Genomic DNA, 20,442 nt, shown 5'->3' on the forward strand with positions numbered 1-20,442 from the left:
CTGTGGAGATGCTGAAGGGACTTGGGGAAGATGGAGGAAGCGCATAAGCCTGGCCCTGAGCCCTGCAGCATTCTCATGCTCACACTTCCCTGCAGTTCGGGGGCCTTCTGCCTCTGTCAGGGAAGGGAGAGCGCAGCCTGTTGAGATACTGCCAGGGAGACAAAGTCCATCATGGCCCCCACATCGCCTTCGGACGTCCATCGATCTCCCGTAGACACGCAGTATCAGCAATTAGCGACATGAGCTCCAGAAATAGCTTGCCACATTCATGGGCTGATGCACGCTCTATCAGCAGAATTCACACAGCGAAAGATGCGCAGCAGGAGAGCATATTTACAAGTTTATTCAGCAGTTGGTCAGAACAAAGAAAAACATGACTGCCTGCTTCGGTCTGCTCAGGCACAGAGAGGGAGAAACGAAAGCATAGAAAACATAAACATCCTGTGAACAGGAAATACGCAGACTCTGTGACTCACAAAGCCTGCTCCCTTTTAAGGTGGAACGGAAATATCCTAACACAGCCATGGTAGCTTCTGATCACGTTCTCTGTGAAGAGAGCAGGGCCTGAGGCAGGGGTAGGCAACCTAAGGCCTGCGGGCCGGATCTGGCCCATTCGCCTTCTAAATCCGGCCCACAGACGGTCCGGGAATCAGCGTGTTTTTACATGAGCAGAACTTGTCCTTCTATTTAAAATACATCTCTGGGTTATTTGTGGGCCTGCCTGGTGTTTTTACATGAGAATGTGTGCTTTTATTTAAAATGCATCTCTGGGTTATTTGTGGGGCCTGCCTGGTGTTTTTACATGAGGAAAATTTGTCCTTTTATTTAAAATGTATCTCTGGGTTATTTGTGGGGCCTGCCTGGTGTTTTTACATGAGGAGAAGCTGTGCTTTTATTTAAAATGCATCTCTGGGTTATTTGTGGGGCCTGCCTGGTGTTTTTACATGAGGAAAATTTGTCCTTTTATTTAAAATGCATCTCTGGGTTATTTGTGGGGCCTGCCCGGTGTTTTTACATGAGGAAAATTTGTCCTTCTATTTAAAATGCATCTCTGCTTATTTGTGAGGCTGCCTGGTGTTTTTACATGAGGAGAATGTGTGCTTTTATTTAAAATGCATCTCTGGGTTATTTGTGGGGCATAGGAATTCGTTCATTTCCACCACCACCCCAAAAAAAAAAAATTAGTCCAGCCCCCCACAAGTTCTGAGGGACAAGTGGCTGAAAAAGGCCCAGGGCTGAAAAAGCTTGCTGACCCCTGGCCTGAGGCATACAAGGGAGAGGTGGCGAAGATAATTTGCCCAGGGCTAGAGTTCAAATCCAAGGGGAAAGGCCCAGGCAACTGAAGCATGATTCCTGGGCAGGGTGTAATGTGGCTCCTGTGAAGCAAAGTGTGTCTTTCCACACAAGATAGCAATAAATAATATTACGAGGATATCAGAGTTACTCTGTATTTTCTGGGCAGCCTTGAGTGTGGACTACAAACTGAGGAGTGAAGTAAGCTCACCCCTCAGACTGATGATGCCCAAAGGACTTGATATTTATGGGATGCTGTTTGGTGGTGCTGGAGTCCCCAGTGACGCACTCCTGGGCACAACCACCCCTTCAGACACCCTGTTTCATGCTTTTCGTCCACCACGATTTTATTCTATTTTATTGAATTGGGGGTTGGGGGGGGGAGCTTCTGTGACGGAAAAGTTTGTTTACTGAGGTGGCTGAGTCTGCTAGTGGTTTTTTTCCCCTCACTGCCTGCAAAGCTGCCTAGCAACAGCCCCTGATTGGCCAGAGTTCCAAGGGAGGCAGTTGGAGTCAAGTGAGAGAAGGTGTGAGGGATTCTTCTTCCGACAGGGGGTAGAGCTGAGGAAAGCAAAGAACTGACAGTATATATTCCCAAGTTCTGAATCGCAGAACGCTGTTAAAATAGAAAAGACACAGTCCCACACGGTGTTTACAGGAAAAAGGGTCCTCAGAGGGAATACTCTGACAGGAAAGGGCAGTCGTGATTCTGAGGCAAAGGAGGATTTGGGGGTCTGTAAGGAAAAGTCCACTTAAAATCCTAGGCTCCTGAAGTGTGTGTGGAGAAGTCTGATCTATGGAAGATGTGTAAAAGAAAGCAACCTTAAGCCTGAATAGCATACAGCCTATAACTTGAAACCGTACTCATTTTAATAAAAAGCAACAGCACTGTTTGTTACATTTCAGTGGAAGAAGAACCAAAACTCCTAGTTTACACCTGTTATAATAAAGTTTCTTTGCAACCTGTTTTCCCAAAAGAAAAGCCCACTGTCGCTCGTGATTCATTCTCTACTGGGGATTTCACCTGAGGGAAAAGGAAACAGAGGGCTGTCCTAGGGAGAGAAAGTGCTGCTACTTCATTGCAGCTTCCTATATTTTGAGAGGGGGTTGCCAGGTGTTTTTTCTGTCCCCCCCCTTAAAAAGAGAGAGAACATTCTAGGCATTTTCCCTCTTGTTGGGGGTTTGTGCAGTCATCCCATTTGCAGTGTTAGAAATCCCCCAGGCAGGTTTTGCGACTGGCACAGGTCCAACTGTGACCATGTGAATCTTGGGTGACCCTCTAGCTATATATAATAAATTATTATTATTAATTCTACCCCACCCATTTGGCTGGGTTCCCCCAGCCACTCTTAGGCTTTCTTAAGTAGGTATGCAAAAGAGGTGATTTATCAATGTTTTAATGTGTTGTAAACCTCTTGAGATTTTTTCTTTAAAAAGCAGTATAGAAATGAATAGGAATAGTACTGATAACGAATGGCATTGCCTCTGCCAAAATGGCACCCGCACATTCCACTGTGGTGACAGTAACATGTTGGTTTCTGCTTCCCTCACTGAGCAGCAGAAGTGCTTGTCACAAGACAGGTGTTTACATTCCACAGAGTCTGTACTGTTGGAGGTTTTCCCACGGGAACGGGAGACTGGATGTGACGTATACTGGTTTCCTGTTTTTCCCTGCTCTTTGCAGTTTCAGTTAGTGATTCTCTCCGTGCCTTAGAGGAGAGATGACGCTTTCTCTGCTCCGGCAGAGGGAAGATGTTTTTCTGTAACTTACCAGCTTTGAACTGTAAATAAAGTAGTATAGAGCATGTTGGCTCATACTTTTCATCATTCCGCTGTGCACTGGACACTGCTTATCTCCAACATTTGGTTTCGGGCCCAGAAAAATGCAGTGTTTTGAGAATGGGCTTCAGAAGTCGGGCTCCTGGCAAGGGAACAAAGGAGCAAGAAACGAAGTGCCGGCAAAGAGGATCGGAACAGCGGCAGAGGCACGGATCGCAAGGTATCTGCTCTGCGCGTCAAGATGATTGATGAAGGTATGTGCTACTGCTCCGGGCAGCCTGCCAGCTTCTAATTAATGGCTTTATGGCTGGACTTTGAACTTTTAAAGCCGTTTTCCACGGCACAAGCGTAGTGGCTTGGATGGCTGGGAAAGTGAAAGTAACTTTTAGAAATGCTGTTGTTTCAAAGCAGCTGCAGATATGACGCAGCTAGAATTAAAGGGCAACATAGAGAAAGCACTTGGGGACTTTCGCTTTAGAACTTGCCTTTGGAATGCAGTTTGAAGCAGCTGCAGAAAAGCAAAGCAGTTAAGCAGAAGAGCAGCACAGGCAAGGCAGAGGCTGTTTTGAGATTGCCTTTGGATTGAAGCAGCTGTACACAGAAGCAGCATGTATACAGCAGCTTGATTTAAAGCAGCAGTGATGGCTAGCTGCAGAAGGCTGGATGAAGCAAGTGGGGAATTTGATACCACTGATCAGCCAAATGCTCAACTCACAGTAGCTTGTGATACTGCCATGATTCAGAGTGAAGCAGATCAGCGGGGTGCTGGCTGCATGGGAAATGGGGAGGCTTCACAGATGTCATCCCATAGTGCAGTGGAACCACCAGATGGCGCCAAAGCTTTGAAGGCAGTGAAATGCTACTCGTGTGGACGTCTAGGCCAGTGTTTCCCAACCTTGGGCCTCCAGATGTTTTTGGCCTACAACTCCCATCATCCCTAGCTAGCAAGACCAGTGGTCAGGGATGATGGGAATTGTAGTTCAAAAACAGCTGGAGGCACAAGGTTGGGAAACACTGGTCTAGGCCATATGAAGAGGGATTGCAAATATCCCAGGGCCAAGACAGAGCAGCGCAGCGGAAGCTCATCGCGTGGAAAAGGCCAGAGCAAAGGCAAAGGTCCGGTGTCCAGGACAACGCAGCACAAGGCAATGGTCTCACGCTACGCTCCAAAGGTTACAAAGGTTGCAGAGGTTGCAGAGGTCCAGAAGACATCTAGATCTTTCTTCGTTGTTGATTCAGCTGCAACGCATCACATGTGCAACGATAAGCGACTGTTCGTGTCTTTTACACCGCAGGAAGGTGCGATTCACCAGGCGGATGACCACACAATCCCCAGTAAAGGCTACGGAACTGTTGTTCTTCACAGTTTGGACTTATCGATACAGGACGTGCTTTATGTGCCGGACGCGAAACATAATCTGCTTAGCGTTGGACAGCTGATGGAGCGGAAAATAGACGTTTCCTTTACGAACGATAAGTGCATCATCACAAAGAAAAATGATTATCAATTGTATGCTGAATTTGTTGATCGTTTGTTTGTTTTGTATTATGATGATGTTGTGCAGGATGACACTTGTTGCATTGCAGGTTCTAACAAAAGTTTGCATGCAGAATGTATTCACGATTTTCACAGGAAATTTGGTCATTTGCATTTTGAGGCAGTATCTAAAATGCCTGCCTTGGTTGAAGGTATGACTATTAAACCCTGCAGGTACCACATGAAGTGCAAGGCATGCGCAGCAAACAAGGTGAAAATGGCTGCGAAAGGTAAGGTGTCTAGTAGGCAAGCTACAGAACCATACCAAATTATTCATGCTGATTTGGTTGGACCACTAGCGCCCTCTTTGGGTGGGAATAGGTACTTCATGGTTCTTATTGATGCATTTTCCAGGTATATTTTTGTGTACAATCTCAAGCAGAAATCAGAGGCTTTTCCTAGGTTCAAGGAATTCTGTGCTTGGTTGGGAAATGTGCATGGTAAGAAGATACAGATTCTTTTCACCGACCGGGGGGGAGAGTTCACTTCTCAGCAGTTTGAAGCTATTCTGGCTGAGAAAGGAATTCAACACGATTTGTCTAGTCCTCGCTCGCCCTGGCAGAATGGACTTGCGGAACGGGCAAATCAGACTTTGCTTCAAGGGTTAAAAACCTTGCTGCATGATGCAAATCTTCCAGAGAGTTATTGGGCCGAAGCTCTCTCATGTTTCACTTACAGTTATAATCGCAGGTTATCTTCAGCGATTGGTTGTACCCCCTATGAGAAGATGTTTGGCAAGAAGCCATACATCAAACACATGAAAATTTTTGGTTCGGACATGTGGGTTCACTCACCACAAAACTCCAAGTTAGACAAGCGTGGTTTGCATGGTATCTTTCTAGGTTATCAGAAAGGGTCTTACAGAATAATGATGACTGACTCTAAGGAAATTAAGCTCACAAGAAGTGTTGAGTACAATGCCAAGTGGGGGGAGAATGTGGGAATTTTCCAATGTTATCCTGTTGACAGTGATGAGACTGAGGATAGTCAAAAGCAACCGCAACAACCCACACCCACTGATGAAGGTTCTGATTCTGAGTCTGAAACTGAATCGAGTGATTCAGAGGATTTCAAGAGTGCGAAAGCCTCTATGCGACCCTCTGAAAGTTCTGATCAAGAATTGGAGGAACCATTGTTCACAATAGGTCACTTTTCTCCTAAGAAGGAAGAGGAGAGTGTTGAAGACTTAAGGCTAATTCGCAGGTCACAGAGAGCCACAAAAGGCAGACCTCCAAAGAGATTTGCTGATGAGTTTGCTAAGATAGCAGTGACAGCTGTTAAAAGCTCCAAGAAGGTTTTTGAACCTTCAAGTTTCCAAGAAATCCAGGATTTGGATTCAAAGGAAGCTGAGCCATGGTTAAATGCCATGAAGGCTGAGCTTGATTCCTTGGAAAGGAACAAAACATGGGAGCTAGTTCCAGTAGTTCCAGGAATGAAATTGCTTGGAAGCAAATGGGTCTTCAAAGCGAAGACTGATCAAAATGGCAAGATAGTCAGACACAAAGCCAGATTGGTAGCCAGAGGATTTGCACAGGTACCAGGTGAAGACTATCACGAGACCTACTCACCTACAGTGAGGTATGAGAGCATTAGGCTTATGCTCAAGCTAGCTGCAGAGGAAAATCTACACATTAGTCACCATGATGTAAATACAGCTTTTCTGTACGGATCTCTAAATGAATCACTTTATATGCTTCCACCTGATGGCGTACAGGTAAAACAGGGATTTGTTTGTGCTCTGAAAAAGTCCCTTTATGGTCTCAAACAAAGTGCACGGTGTTGGCACACAAAACTCACTGAAGTATTGTTTTCTCTAGGTTTTAAGCAAGGGAAATCTGATCCATGTGTATTTGTCAAAGAGGAGGGGCAAAAGAAACTGTATTGTTTGTTTTATGTTGATGATCTTTTATTCTTTTGGAAAGATGTCACAATGTACAATAACGCCCTAGCTCAACTGAAAGAGCACTTTGACATGAAAGATCTTGGTGAGGTAAACAACTACCTATCTCTGGAAATAGAGAGAGATCAAGATGGTAACATTCTAGTACACCAGTCACGGAAAATTGCTGATGTGTTAAGCAAGCTAAACCTGATGGATGCTAACCTTGTAGACACACCGATGACAACAGGTTATCAGGTAGATGACACTGAAGAAGCATTTTCTGACACTACACTGTACAGAAGTGTGCTAGGCAAGCTAAACTTCATTGCCAGATGTTCAAGACCAGACATTGCTGTTAGCTGTAATTTGCTAAGCAGACAAGTCAACAATCCTACTGTTAAGGATTGGAAAGCTCTGAAACGCATAGCGCGGTATTTGAAAGGCACTATGCATTACAGACTGAGATTTAACAATCAGAAGTCTGGTGGTCTTGAGATATTTGCAGATGCAAGTTTTGGAAGTGACACTACAGACAGGAAAAGTACGTCTGGAGTTTGCTATAAGTACAATCAGGGTCTTTTTGATTGGTCATGCAAGAAGCAAACAACAGTTAGCTTAAGTACTTGTGAAGCTGAACTGAATGCACTGTCTTATTCACTTAAAGATTGTGAATGGTTGTTACAATTGTGCAAAGACATGAAAATTCCTGTCAAATGTCCAATCCAGGTTTACCAGGACAACAAAGCATGTTTGGCTTTGCTGAATTCTGAAGGTTGTAAGCAAAGCACGAAGCACTTGCAATTGAAGTTGCAACATGCTAGGGAACGTATTCAGAAGGGACTCGTAACGGTGTCCTATATGCCAGGTATTGAAATTCCTGCTGATGTATTGTCCAAGATTGTATCAAGGGATCAACACTGTACCTATGTGCAGAAGTTGGGTTTGTACTGATATTGTACGAACACGCTGCCCAGTGATGTTCACAGAAAGGGGGAGGATGTTGGTTTCTGCTTCCCTCACTGAGCAGCAGAAGTGCTTGTCACAAGACAGGTGTTTACATTCCACAGAGTCTGTACTGTTGGAGGTTTTCCCACGGGAACGGGAGACTGGATGTGACGTATACTGGTTTCCTGTTTTTCCCTGCTCTTTGCAGTTTCAGTTAGTGATTCTCTCCGTGCCTTAGAGGAGAGATGACGCTTTCTCTGCTCCGGCAGAGGGAAGATGTTTTTCTGTAACTTACCAGCTTTGAACTGTAAATAAAGTAGTATAGAGCATGTTGGCTCATACTTTTCATCATTCCGCTGTGCACTGGACACTGCTTATCTCCAACATAACATAGGTTCAAGGTGCCATTTAGAATTGGCTTATATATCTAAGCTTTCTAACACTGCGTGTTTCTGTTTTGTGAAATTATATGCAATGCAATAATCTGACACATTCTAGCACTTGTGGTCATCTCTTTAATGTCATCCACACACAGAAGCGCACACAATCCTTTGATTTTAAAAAAATCAAGGAACAATCTGGAAGTTACTTTTCCACACGTTTCTCTTTTTTTTTTTTTTTTTGGAGGGGTGGCCAGGCTAGTGTGTCACCGGAGGCAGTTCAAGGCAGGTTTCTGGCCCCACCCAAAATATAGGCAGAAGGGGCTCTCCAGAGAAGTCACCCATTGTAACGTAGTTTACCTTGCCTGTATCAGCATCAAAAAAGAGAATTTGGCCCACTGCATAATTGACAGCCACCCGGATCCTCCTCAGCTTCGCAGCAGGCAGGCTACGCAGATGCCTCAGTCCCCAGATGCCTTCCTCAGGCGTAAAGTAGAGCATGCCCTTTCTCCTCACAGACTTCCGGGCGATCCCCACAGCCCATTCACCCGAAATGTCCATGGTGACTTCCCAGTAGTGCCTCCCTGCTGTAAACTCTTCACACCCCAGCACGAAGGGACGTCCGCTGAATCTCTCGGGATTGTCCGGCAGCTCTTGATGTGCCTCTTCCCACCTCGCACTTCTACGATCCTCGGACAGGATCAGGTTGGGATGAGCGGTGTCTGGGTCCAGAGTGACACTTGCTATTGGCGTCACAAGGAGAGAAAGGAGGAGAAAAGAAAAGAGGAATCAGCTGGGAGGATAGACATTGTGAGCTTAGATCCACTCCAGGGATCATTGAGGAAGGGGGTTCCTTTCCTGACTGGACTGTGGGCCTCCCCGCGGCTTCACTGCTAGGGTGGCCCAGCTTTGGCCCTCTGTCCTATTTCAAAAGCTCTTTGAAGCCACCTGTCAGAGCTGCCCGAGGTCCCAGCTCACAAAGGACCAACGCCAGTGCGTTACTATTTACAAAAGTCTTTATTGAAGTTCAGTTTCGATTTCAAAGCCGCGGCGCGCAGCTCTACGTCTCAAACTCTAGACCCCTGAAGCTCCGTCTGAATTTCCTCCCCCCAGACACCAGTTTAAGACTCTAGCTTTGCTCCACCTCTTCCTTTGCTCTCTTCTCCTCTGGGCCCGCCTGTCCGCTGGGGTCTCGCCTCTTCTAGACTCTTCTGACGCTGAGGAGTCCCCTGAGTCTTCCCCCTCTCTCCGGCGGGCTTTAGGACCTGGTTCCCAATCCGGGTTTCCTGCTGTGCCGCGCGCCTGTACATTTGAACTTGGCGCGCGCGACCAGCCGGCCACCTTCCTCCTGACCGTTACACTGCTCCTGTCACTGCTTCCCCCTTCGGGGAGGCTAGCTGAACCTGACTTCCCCTCCGTTCCCTCACTCTGCGATGGAGGCGTGGCCAGCCCTGACTCCTCTCCTCTCCCTGCTGGAGGAGAAGCTGGCCCTGATACATGTGACTCTTTCCCCTCACTACGCTCTGGTGGATGAGCTGGTCCTGATCTCCCGCTGCTGCTTTGGGAGTCCCCGCTGGCCCCTTGTTTCTGGTGTGTCCCCCCTGGGACCCCCCCTGCCCTGGCCATCGGCGCCCCCCTCTGGGAATCTTCTGATTCGCTGGAGAGACTCATGGAATCTCTCGGGCCACTTTCATACTCCCCTACGCTGCCCTCAGATTCTTCCCCTTCGCTCTCCATTTCCTCTCTCCCCTGTGCCTCTGCTCCTGAGTCCCTGACACCACCATTCTCTCTCCCAATAGCCAACTGGCCAAGGACGAATAAGGGGAGCAATAAAAAGGTTGGGATCTTAGAAAAGGAGTGACTTTGGACACTGGTTCTGTCCACTGTGGCCCCACCAGCTATCGGCACATTGGCCGCAACAGCTCCCCCGATGGATAACTTTTCCCGCTATCCTTAGTTAACGCAGTGATGGTTTCAGAGCCTGCAAGCAGGGATGGTGGAAGCAGAAAGCCTCCTGAAAGAGCAGACATTCCTTCCTGGTTCTCTGTCAGACCATCTTGACTGTGAGCCCTTGAAGACCTGCTCCCTGCCTTGCAAGCCTATTCCCCCTGGCCAGGACTGACTCCAGCTACAAAAGCTGAGGCTGTTAAACAGACTCTTGGGTTTGGGCATCAGTTAGGGCTTTTGCTGCTATTATTTATGTTACTTCTTTATTTTAGATCTTATGATTTAGGTGGAAGTTGTTCAATTTGGTTGTGTACTTTTTAATGTTTTATTCATTGCATATGACTATTTTCTGTTATTATGTAATTATTTATATGTCGCCAGCCCCCTTGAGCATGGGCTTAACTTTGGAAAGGGGAAGTGCAAATAAAATGATTGATTGATTGAGGCTCCTCAACTTACCTTTCTTCAGAGAGAGTCCTGATGTTAGAATGCCTGTGAAATGGAAAGCAAGAGAGATTAAGCATCACACACTGCCGTGGTATTAATTAATGTTATAGCACAGAAAAAGTTGATATCATCTAAGGCCTGGCTAAACACGAGTTGTGACAGAGTGTCATTGAAACTACCAAACTGATCATTAAATTCACCACAATATTCTTGTGCACACACATCCCCTCACCAAATTCAGTGGGCCTTAAGTCATACAAAGCTTCAGCCACAGAAGTGTGTGAGTTTTTTCAAGTGTCCCTGCATAAATCTGCATGTGGGTGAGACACAGTTGCTGAAGAAATAAACATGTTGCCTTCATGCTTAGATGATGAAGACCAGAGAGGAGGAAGTTGTGGCCTTCACAATGTTGTTGGACTCTGATTATCAATCGGGCTGATGGGAGTTGGAGTCCAAAACAAGCAGAAGGCACCAGGCTGAGAGGCAGTCTCAGCAAATGGCATTTTGAGCTGTGGTTGAAGGACGTCCTTTCCCCCTCAGTGAAATTTAAAGTTACCTTCCCTACTGACCCTCAAGTTCAATTTTTCTGGCTCTCCTAGCATTACAGAGGACACCTTGAGTTTTTCCTCAACCCCATATGGACAAATTCAATATCCAGCATGAAATTCTTGCTGCCATTACCTTTGAAACGCTCCGCAACAGCTTTCAGAAATGGATATATTTCAAAGATGTTCACGATTTTCCACATAAATTCAGGATTGAAAACGTTGGGAGGCCCAAATGTCTGTCTCCCCTCATGCCTGTGGAGAAATAAAAGGTTTAAGTATGGCAGGTGGCTCTCCATCTAACCTCAAATTCCCAAAGGAACCAATAGGAGGAGAGGGGAGAGGATCACAAAGGTCTCATGAAACTGGCTGGTCAGATTCAAGGTGAATAATAAGAGGACAGCTGAAACATATATTGAAATAAGCAGTGCAGGGAATAAAAGTGTGAACAATGGTTTGTTGCTTTCTTAGATACATCCCTGTTTTGGAAGACGGTTGAGACTACCAGGTGGAAACAGAAAGAAAGGAAAGAGAATCAGAATAAACGAGAGATAGAAACTGAGAAAAGGAAGTTTGGAAGTGAAAATAGGAACTTTAGAAAAAGTAGGCCCCTATTGATTTGTTAAAAGTTGGAGGTCACAAAGACCCATACTGTCCCCTTGGGAACAACGGGTGTTTTTCCTGCAGTCCATATCCTTCACAGAACCGCAAAGCGCAAAGGAAATGAAGAGGGATCTGCTTACCTCTGCAGAGTGCTTCTAATATCCTGCAGGGGAAAGAGAAAAAGAAGAGAGAACTCAGCATCCACGACTGGCCATACATCGAAGCCCACGCCCCATGCCTCAGTCCAAGCAGGGTAATGTCATAAAACCAGAGCACAGCCTCTTAAATGAAGCCCTGAGCAGGAACAAAAGAGGACCAGTAAGGTATCAGACCAAGAGTCCACCTATTTTCAGCCCAACTCAGGTAATATAACCACAGAAGGGAAAACTTCTTAAAAGAAGCCCTGAAATGACAAACTGTCCCACACCTTAAAAGGAAAAAAATAAGGCTCTGTTCATTGCAGGGATCAGGCTGAGGGATCCAGCCAGTCCACAAGCAGGCCAGGATTGGAAGGCAACACCACTAATTTGGGAGCCAGCAGCAGGCCCATCATCAGCCAAGAGCAGAAAACATCTGATTCCATCATCGTTAAGTAACAAATTAAGGTACACATTCTCTGCTTGTCCTCTTAGATGCTCCTGCACCTAACATAAGAGAACCGGCTACCAGCTCCACAAAACCAAGCAACGTCATTTGTGAATAATGATAGAGGCAGAGACTGGTCTGGTCGTGGCCTTGACCTGGAGAAAAGCTTGGGCTGCTTATGCCACTCTCCTACCTGCAAGAATTCACTGGGGGGCTGCCGAAGCTTCTCCTCCAGCTCCCGGATGATATTTTGAAGAGAGTCAAGTTCTCTGGAGAGGCCGCCCAGCTGCTCATTCAATTTCCTTGTAATCTCTTTCTCCACCTCTTCCATCTGCTTCAGCAGCTGGTTTTCCCATTCTTCCAGAAACAAATGTTGTTGCTTAAATTCATCCTTCATCTTCTGCCTATGAGACGTTAGTTTCTCCTGCAAGAAAGATGGAAAGAAAAACAGGCTGTTAGCAACATTGCCACTCCTTGTGCAGCATAAAGAGGGTTTGAGGATTACTGCAGGGGAACAGGCTGGGTGCTTCTGAATTTTTAGATTTTCACAGATGATGCGTCAGTTTTCAAGCAAAGGAAAACTTCCCTTCCCATCAGAACAGGTGTCCCCAAATAAATAGACATCTAAAAGAGTGGAGCTGCCTGATGGCTTCAGGGTGTAATTTTTTATCCCCCCACCAAACAATAGTTCTTTTGATTATTTGCTTACTTCCCAGTAGGAGCGACACTTACAAGCAGCCTTTGAATTGTGTCTTCTGTTCTTCTATTACACCTCAGGTTTTCTGCCTTCAGCCCCTTCAGAGTCTCCAGGCCCCTGCAGAGCTGATCCTGAAAAGAAAAGCGAAAGTTCCCATTTGGGTCCTGGTGAGAGGTTTCTAGGCAATAACTATCATAATCATCCGTGAGACAGAGAGAAGAAAAGGAAAGAGAGAGGACAGCTGAATTATGTTATTGTTCCCCTGTTTTTGAGATTTAAGAGCCTGCTTCTGCCATCCAGAGTATTGAGCCTACAAGAGTTGCAACTGATGAGTGTTATGGAGAAATGTTGAGCTATCTCTAAATTTATTCTGGCAGGGGAAGAAAACCAAGAATAAAGTATAAATTGTTAACAAATACAGTCATACCCCATTTTGCATCCACTTCATGTTGCGTCTTTTCAAGTTGTGTCCCACAGCAACCCGGAAGTACCAGAACAGGTTACTTCCAGGTTTTGCCGCTCGCGCCTGTGCAGAAGAGCCAAATCACACTGTGTGCCTGCACAGAAACGGCAGTCTAGTTGCGTTTTTTCGGGATGCAGCCGGGCCTCCGCAATGGATCCCCTTCATAACTGGAGGCACTACTGTACTAAGGAAATAGGTGGCTTCTCCCTGCCAGATTTGAGAATATACAGTGGTGCCCCGCAAGACAAACGCCTCGCAAGACGAAAAACCCGCTAGACGAAAGGGTTTTCCGTTTTGGAGGCGCTTCGCAAGACGAATTTCCCTATGGGCTTGCTTCGCAAGACGACAGCCCATAGGGAAATCTCCGGGACAGTGGGGAAGCGCAGCGCGTCTTCCCCGCTGTCCTCAGACCTCCTCCGAAGCCTGGCGGCGGGGCGGGGACACCTCCTCCCGCCGCCGGGCTTCGGAAGGATGCCCCGATGCCGGGCGGCGGGGCGGGAAATCCTCCCTCCGCCGCCCGGCATCGGAACGATGCCCCGAAGCCGGGCGGCGAGGCGGGAACGCCTCCCCCCGCCGCCCGGCTTCGGGGCATCGTCCCGATGCCAGGCGGCGGGGCGGGAACGCTTCCCCCCGCCGCCCGGCATCGGAACGATGTCCCGAAGCTGGGCGGCGGGGCGGGAAAGCCTCCCCCCGCCGCCCGGCATCGGAACGATGCCCCGAAGCCGGGCGGTGAGGCGGGAACGCCTCCCCCCGCCGGCCGGCTTCGGGGCATCGTCCCGATGCCGGGCGGCGGAGGGAGGATTTCCTGCCTTCCCAGGGGCTTTTAAATCGCCCCGGACAGCGGAGAAGTCCTCCGCTGTCCGGGGCGATTTTAAAATGCCGCCCGCCAGAAGAGGTCGGGGGAAGGCGGTTTCCATAGGAACGCATTAATTGATTTTCAGTGCATTCCTATGGAAAACCGTGCATCGCAAGACGAAAAACTCGCAAGACGAAGAGACTTGCGGAACGAATTAATTTCGTCTTGCGAGGCACCACTGTACTATGAGGCATCCTGTCTATGCTGGCTTCAGGAGTGGATTGATTTAAAGAATGTGGATATTTTGGATTTAGAAGGTCATAACAATAGATTTGGTTGGCATGCATATTTATGGTATGAAAAGACAAATGTGCATAAAGGTTTCCTAAACCACATGGTAAGAACATAGATCTACCAACTGTGGGACAAATAAAAAAAATTATTGGAATAGAAACACCCTGGTGGCTCTCACCACTGGAAGCGTTATCTGTGAAAAAACTTAATGCAAAAAGTGAGTGGGTGACTTATAAAGAGTTGTTATTTGAAGTAGATAATCAATTGAAAATAAAAAATGGAGGACATTTGATAACATACTGGCTGCAATACCACCAACTAAATGATGTGTTTATGAAAGATTGAAGGAATGGTTTTAATACAGAAACTTCAAGGTTCAAAAAAGAATTATTGGAGAATAATTTAAAATTGGTTTCAAAAATGTATAAGTTGTTGTTAGAATGGTATACTAAAGATGTAGTGAAATCAGTAATGATACAATGGGCAAGGGACATTGCATATAATATCCAATTGGCATCATGGGGAAAAATATGGAGGGAAGATCTAAAATTTACAGCATGTTATACGTTGAAAGAGAATTACATGTATAGGAAAATGATGTATCGTTGATACCTAACTCCTACTAAATTGACAAAAATGTATAGAACTGCCACAGATACATGTTGGAAGTGTAAACAGAAGGAAGGATGTGGACATGTGGGGGGGAGCATATTGGGAAATGATTTATAATGAGCTGAAAAATATGTTTAAAATAACTTTTGTTAAAAAAACCTGAAGCTTTTTCATTTGGAATTTTAGGTCCAGAAATACTGAAGGATTTAAAGAGACTATTTATGTATGCCACAACAGCTGCTCGGAAGCTACTTGTCCAAAGATGGAAGGAGGACAACTTACCTACATAAGAAGAATGGCTGATAAAGATGATGGACTACACTGAATTGGCGAAAATGATCGGGAAGATCAGAGATCAAGAGGACAATACATACTCAATAATGGAGAATTTTTTTAAGTTACTTGAAAGAACATTGTATACAATTGAAAACATTGGCAGGATTTTAAAAACACTTGCAATGAAGGGAGAACTATGATAAAAATTGAGATTTAGTTGATTGTAGCAGCAGCATGGCGAGGGGGGGGGGTGTTGTTTGGTTAATGCTGTGGGAACAAACGGCTTGCTTTGTAAAAAAAAAATCAAAAAATCTTGCATATATCCAAGCACGTGGATCTCAACTTTGACTGTAAATCTGAAATCTGCTCCTCCTGTGAAACAGCACACCAGGTCCTGCACTAATAGCCTAAGATCAAGCACCAATGATAGACTTATATTAATACAACTGGTTTAAAACTCACGAATCTTGAGTTCTTTGCATAGTTTAGGGCTGGCAACAGGAGAAAGCAGCGTTGTTTTATGCCTCTAATGTTGTTGGGTTTTTTTGTGAAGGGCAGTATCTGTATATATAAATAGATTTGCTAACATGGAAATACAACCAAGGGGAGAAATCTTCACCTCTTGATCTGATCCATCACACTATTTTTTCCTATTCTCCTTGGACACTGTTGCAAAGAAGAATCTGCCCTTATAGAGTCCTTTGCAGGTTCTCCATCGGTAGGAGAAAATAACAGAGGCCAACCAGAGAATATTGAGAAGCAAAGCAGCTAGTAAGCCTGATCTTTATTAAAGCTGTTGCAACAGGGTGCTCCCCCACAGGGAGAAGGAGGAGGACCCAGAACAAAGGTGTGCCCACCCATATATAGACATTTTGAAATTCCCTGCCCTGCAGCCCAAGACCACTCCCCACAATCATCATAGCTACATCACAGAAAAGGTGATCTACAACAGGAATTTAAATGTTGTTGTTTTTACTGTCTGCCAGGTTATCTGATAATGCCTTATCTGATTGCCTTTCCTGATAGTCTGGCCATTTCTTTGAGATGATGATTACCCAATTCCTGAGACAATGGGAAGGTTCCCTCACCCCCTCCCTCCTTGCAGAGAAAACATTTGGTCAGTTTGGGCGTCAAAATGGTTTCAGGACTGTCTTCCTGAGCTGCTTCAGACTTGTGGTTTATATATTTATGTGTGTGTTTGCTTGGTACATTTATGAAGCATATATATGTGTGTGTGTGTGACCTTAAAATTTTTATTACAACTTTTCATTGCATTGTCTTTTGTGCGCCTAAAATATTTATCTTAAATTTACGCCAGTATGCCAACTACTGCACAACTCCCACTTTATAACAGCAAGCATCTCTGAGATGCCCAAAGTGCCATCTTCCTAGATTTTATTATTTGATTGCCTTTTTAAAGCAATTGTACATTTCTTTCCATCCCAAATAAATCAATGTATTAGTTATTTCCTGACTTGCAATGCTTGCTCTGCTCTTTGAATTAGATTCTGAAACAGGAAAGGCAGTTTGCAAAGTGCACTCATTTGAGCTGCATTTATTTTTCCTAGAAAGGCCACCTTAACATTGTTCAATCTTTCTAGATCAGCTTAATTATCATTTTTTTACACAATCATACCTAATACACACATCTAGTGGAGTCTTATAAGGCAAAGCAAGCCTCAGTCCCATAAAAGCCAATGTCTGTCTTAGGATGTGTAAAATATAGTTAGATGAGGGGCCTCCTGAGCATGTGCAGAGTCAGTTGACAGCAGGCTGCATCCCTCACACTTAGGATTAGAGGGATAAACGCTCAGAGGAGACAGGGGTTTGTGGACAGCCTTTAACCTTGATTGCTGAATGGCTCAGTTTGTTAGAGCATGGTGCTTATAACATGAAGGTTGCAGGTTTGATCCCCTTATGGGACAACTGCATCTTCCTGCATTGCAGGGGGTTGGACTAGATCCTCAGGATCTTTTCCAAGTCTACAATGCTATGATTTGAATTCCCATCATCTATACTAGCCGTTCCTATTAATGGTTCATTCTTACCTTGTAGTCTTGGACGGCTTCTTCCACTGGAACCACCCTGTGGCCGCTGTGCCCTTGGGATGTGTCACACTCCCCACAGAAGGGGGCTTCATCGTCCTGGCAAAAGAGGTCCAGGGTCTTCTGGTGCCTCTGACAATCCGAGCGCCTCCTTTGAGCCTCTCTCTCCTCAGAATGATCCCACTCACTGATGATTCCGACCATATTTGTGAGAAGCCTGTTTTGCTTGTAGTCTGTTTTTACAGCCTTTCTGCACTCGGGGCACTTGGTTTTCTTACCAGACTCCTTCCAGCACCTCAAGATGCAGCTTTCGCAGAAGTTGTGCCTGCAGCCCAGTTCCACCGGACGAGTAAAGTAACTGAGGCAGATGGAGCAGGTGACTTCACTCCGGATCCTCTTCCTGTACCTCTCCTCAGCCATGGCTCCACTCCTGTTGTGAGGGACCACTCTCCTTCTCCAGAAGCAGCCGCACCTGGAAGAGAGATGGAGCAGAGTCAGGATCCCTGTGAACTTTAATCTGAAATGGGAAATGTAAGCCCTGCCCCATCTGCATGGACCTTCTCAGCAGTGGGACCCGCCATGTGCAACGCCCTCCCATCAGATGCCAAGGAGATGAAAGAAATACACAACTTTCAGAAGATACAGAAGGCAGCCCTGTATTGGGAAGCTTTTAATGTTTGGCGTTTTATTACATTTTATATGTGGGATCAAAGAAATGCATCTCCTACACGCTGGAAAGAAAGATGATCACCCTCCCTCAAGTATTTAGGAAAGGCAGATCTCATCACAAAGGGGGACAGATTCCTCCTGTGTTCAATGGTTTTCAATTGCATTTTGTTCCTTCATATATATTTTTTTCTTGAATGGTATTTTAATGTTTGCCATTTACATTCCAAGTAATTCACAAAATACAATCGAAAATCAACATGGATATTTTTAAGCTTGCCACTGAAGCTTGTTGGTAAATCCCTGGTCCAGAAACAGCTTCGTTTGTATTTTATTTTATTTTATTTAACACACACACCACTTTTTAAAATAAAATCTCTAGGCAATTGACAATAAAGTTTTATGTTTAAACGACATGGGAAAGGAGGTAAACCGGGGGCTGGATGTGAGAGAGGCACTTTTCACTTCATTTTAAAAAATCATGAGGATGGTTCCCATGATATAGATTACAAGTGGACGCCGTATTATTTGCCGCGTTTCTTAGCTGCTGTGCACAAAAACGTGGCTCTTATCGAATTAGCAAAGTAAAAGATGGAGAGGTTAAATCGGTTAAAATCCAGGTGTAAACAGAGAGCAAAACCGCGTGCAATAGGAAAGTCCTAAAACAGTCATCCGGCAACACAAATAACACAAACATCCAGCAACACAAACACGCCGCTGCCAATCGTGGGAAGTGCTAAAAAGAGCGTGGATGGCGCTGGAATTTTTGGGAGCTAAACTCCCCCAAAAAGCCGCACCTGGAGATGCAGGATTTGAACCTGCGACCTTCTGCACTCAAAGCAGATGAGAGAAGACGGACACACACATTGAAGTTACGGCTTCGTGAGAAATTCATCTGCCTCTCCCCCCACCCCGCCCCGTTTTTCTTTCTAATTTAACAGCAATTTCTGAGAAATCTGAACCCTTCATTTCATACACAGGTTTTCTATAGCTCACTCAGCTCGCGGAAAGAGACCTGCAGTCCCGATTCTTTTAAAGAATCGCCAGGGATGTCCAGGAAGGACAAAACCGAGGCCAGGGGGGAAGAACCACCGTCATTCATCTTCCCATCGCTAAATAAAACGCACCCACACGTATCGTGTACACGTGAGGCCATCCCCACGCAAGGAGCCCGCAGCTTTACGCGTGAACTTGTTGAGCCATAAATCTCGCCCAACTCCTTGATCGGGGTCTGCAAATGGGGTCGGAGAAAAAGATTACCTTTATTTTTCCGAGTCCGGGCAGAGCAGAGAGAGGGAGCAAAGGAAAGAGAGGGGGGTATTACAAAATAAAAGCCATTCACACGACTGTGTACACGTATCTTCCACGCGACATACTGGGGGAAAGGGTCCTGCCGGGTGAGGCGCGCCTATTGCGCAATGAATGTCTCTCACCTTAGAGATCTTGAGACGAGATCGGTGAGCAAAGCGGATCCGAACCGGAGATTCCTTCCGTCTCCACGTCCGGCCAAAGCAGGAATTCGTAGCGCTCCTAATCCGGCGGAGAGAGGAGCAAGGAGACCCCTTTTTGCCTGATCCGGAGCAGCAAGAGGAGGAGCCGAAGCAGCAGGCAACGAAATCAAAATCGCCGCCGCGAGAAAAGGAGCCAGTCAGAGACTGCAACTCTGTGGATGAATGGATATTGGTTGTGAATGGAGAAGCGGGGGCGGGCCGACGCCGCTTCACTTGGCAGCCAATCAGCTCTTGCGAGGCTCCAAAATGCAGATCTGCGATTCTTATCCCTACATATGGAGAATTGAGGCAATCGTAATCAATTCAGGCAAGGTCGCATCCCTGCTCTTATTCTGCATTCAAAGAGGGGGTGCGTGTCTGCATTTCAGAAAAGCATTTTATTGCATTTCACACATAATCAGTGCTTGCTTTTTTCTATTAAAAAAATATTGGGGTACTCTCACTTTCCTACTCATATTGAAATACTGCCCCTCAGTGAGGCCAGACTTAGATTCACAAAATGTTTAGGGGTATGCGTACCCCTGCGTACTCCCAGAAAAAAAGCACTGAATATAATAAACATAATTTGCAATCAACAACAACCATAGCTGCTAGTTTGTCCTTTCTTTGGGGGAAGCAGGGAGCGGAACAGCAGCTTAAAAGTTAGAACCAGGAGCAACAGCAATATGCTGTTGAAGCACTGATTCTTCAACCTCAACTTCGTTGGTGTTGTAAATAAAAAATATGCCCTTTTCCCTTATGGGGTATCCAAGAGCCCATATAGAGTCCTTACATAGGTTCCCTATGAGATGCCATGGCATTTGGCAGTAGGCATTGGTAAGAAGGGGTTAAGAGGATGTGTGGGGGGGAGGAATGCCATCACCTTCCCCCAGCAAACGAAGGGTGGTCCATTAAAGGACTGGGGGGGGGGCGTGGCCCTGTCCAAAGCCTATGGACCAATGCCTAAGCCAATGCCTCTCATTCCTGAATTCAATGAAGTTATGGCCTAATTCGCCCAATTAACTTTAAATTTGGTGTCTCGTGTCTTTATTTATCCTGGTGGGGGGCGGGAACTCGCCACGCAAATAAAAAATATGCCCTTTTCCCTTATGGGGTATCCAAGAGCCCATATAGAGTCCTTACATAGGTTCCCTATTGGT

At 45.8% G+C, this 20,442-nt stretch overlaps 1 protein-coding gene across 1 annotated transcript in view; it reads right to left on the minus strand.

The window, feature by feature from the left end:
- LOC309365093 (E3 ubiquitin-protein ligase TRIM17-like) overlaps nucleotides 1-1,827 on the minus strand; it is a 37,201-nt gene extending 35,374 nt beyond the window's left edge. Inside the window, exon 1 of the mRNA XM_081903238.1 lies at nucleotides 1,505-1,827. The gene's annotated coding sequence lies outside the window, so the exon portion shown is untranslated. The remainder of the gene's footprint in view (nucleotides 1-1,504) is intronic.
- Nucleotides 1,828-20,442: the final 18,615 nt, after the last annotated feature.

Source organism: Podarcis melisellensis (assembly GCF_964234715.1).
Source record: "Podarcis melisellensis genome assembly, chromosome: 2".
In the NCBI taxonomy this organism is placed as follows: Eukaryota; Metazoa; Chordata; class Lepidosauria; order Squamata; family Lacertidae; genus Podarcis; species Podarcis melisellensis.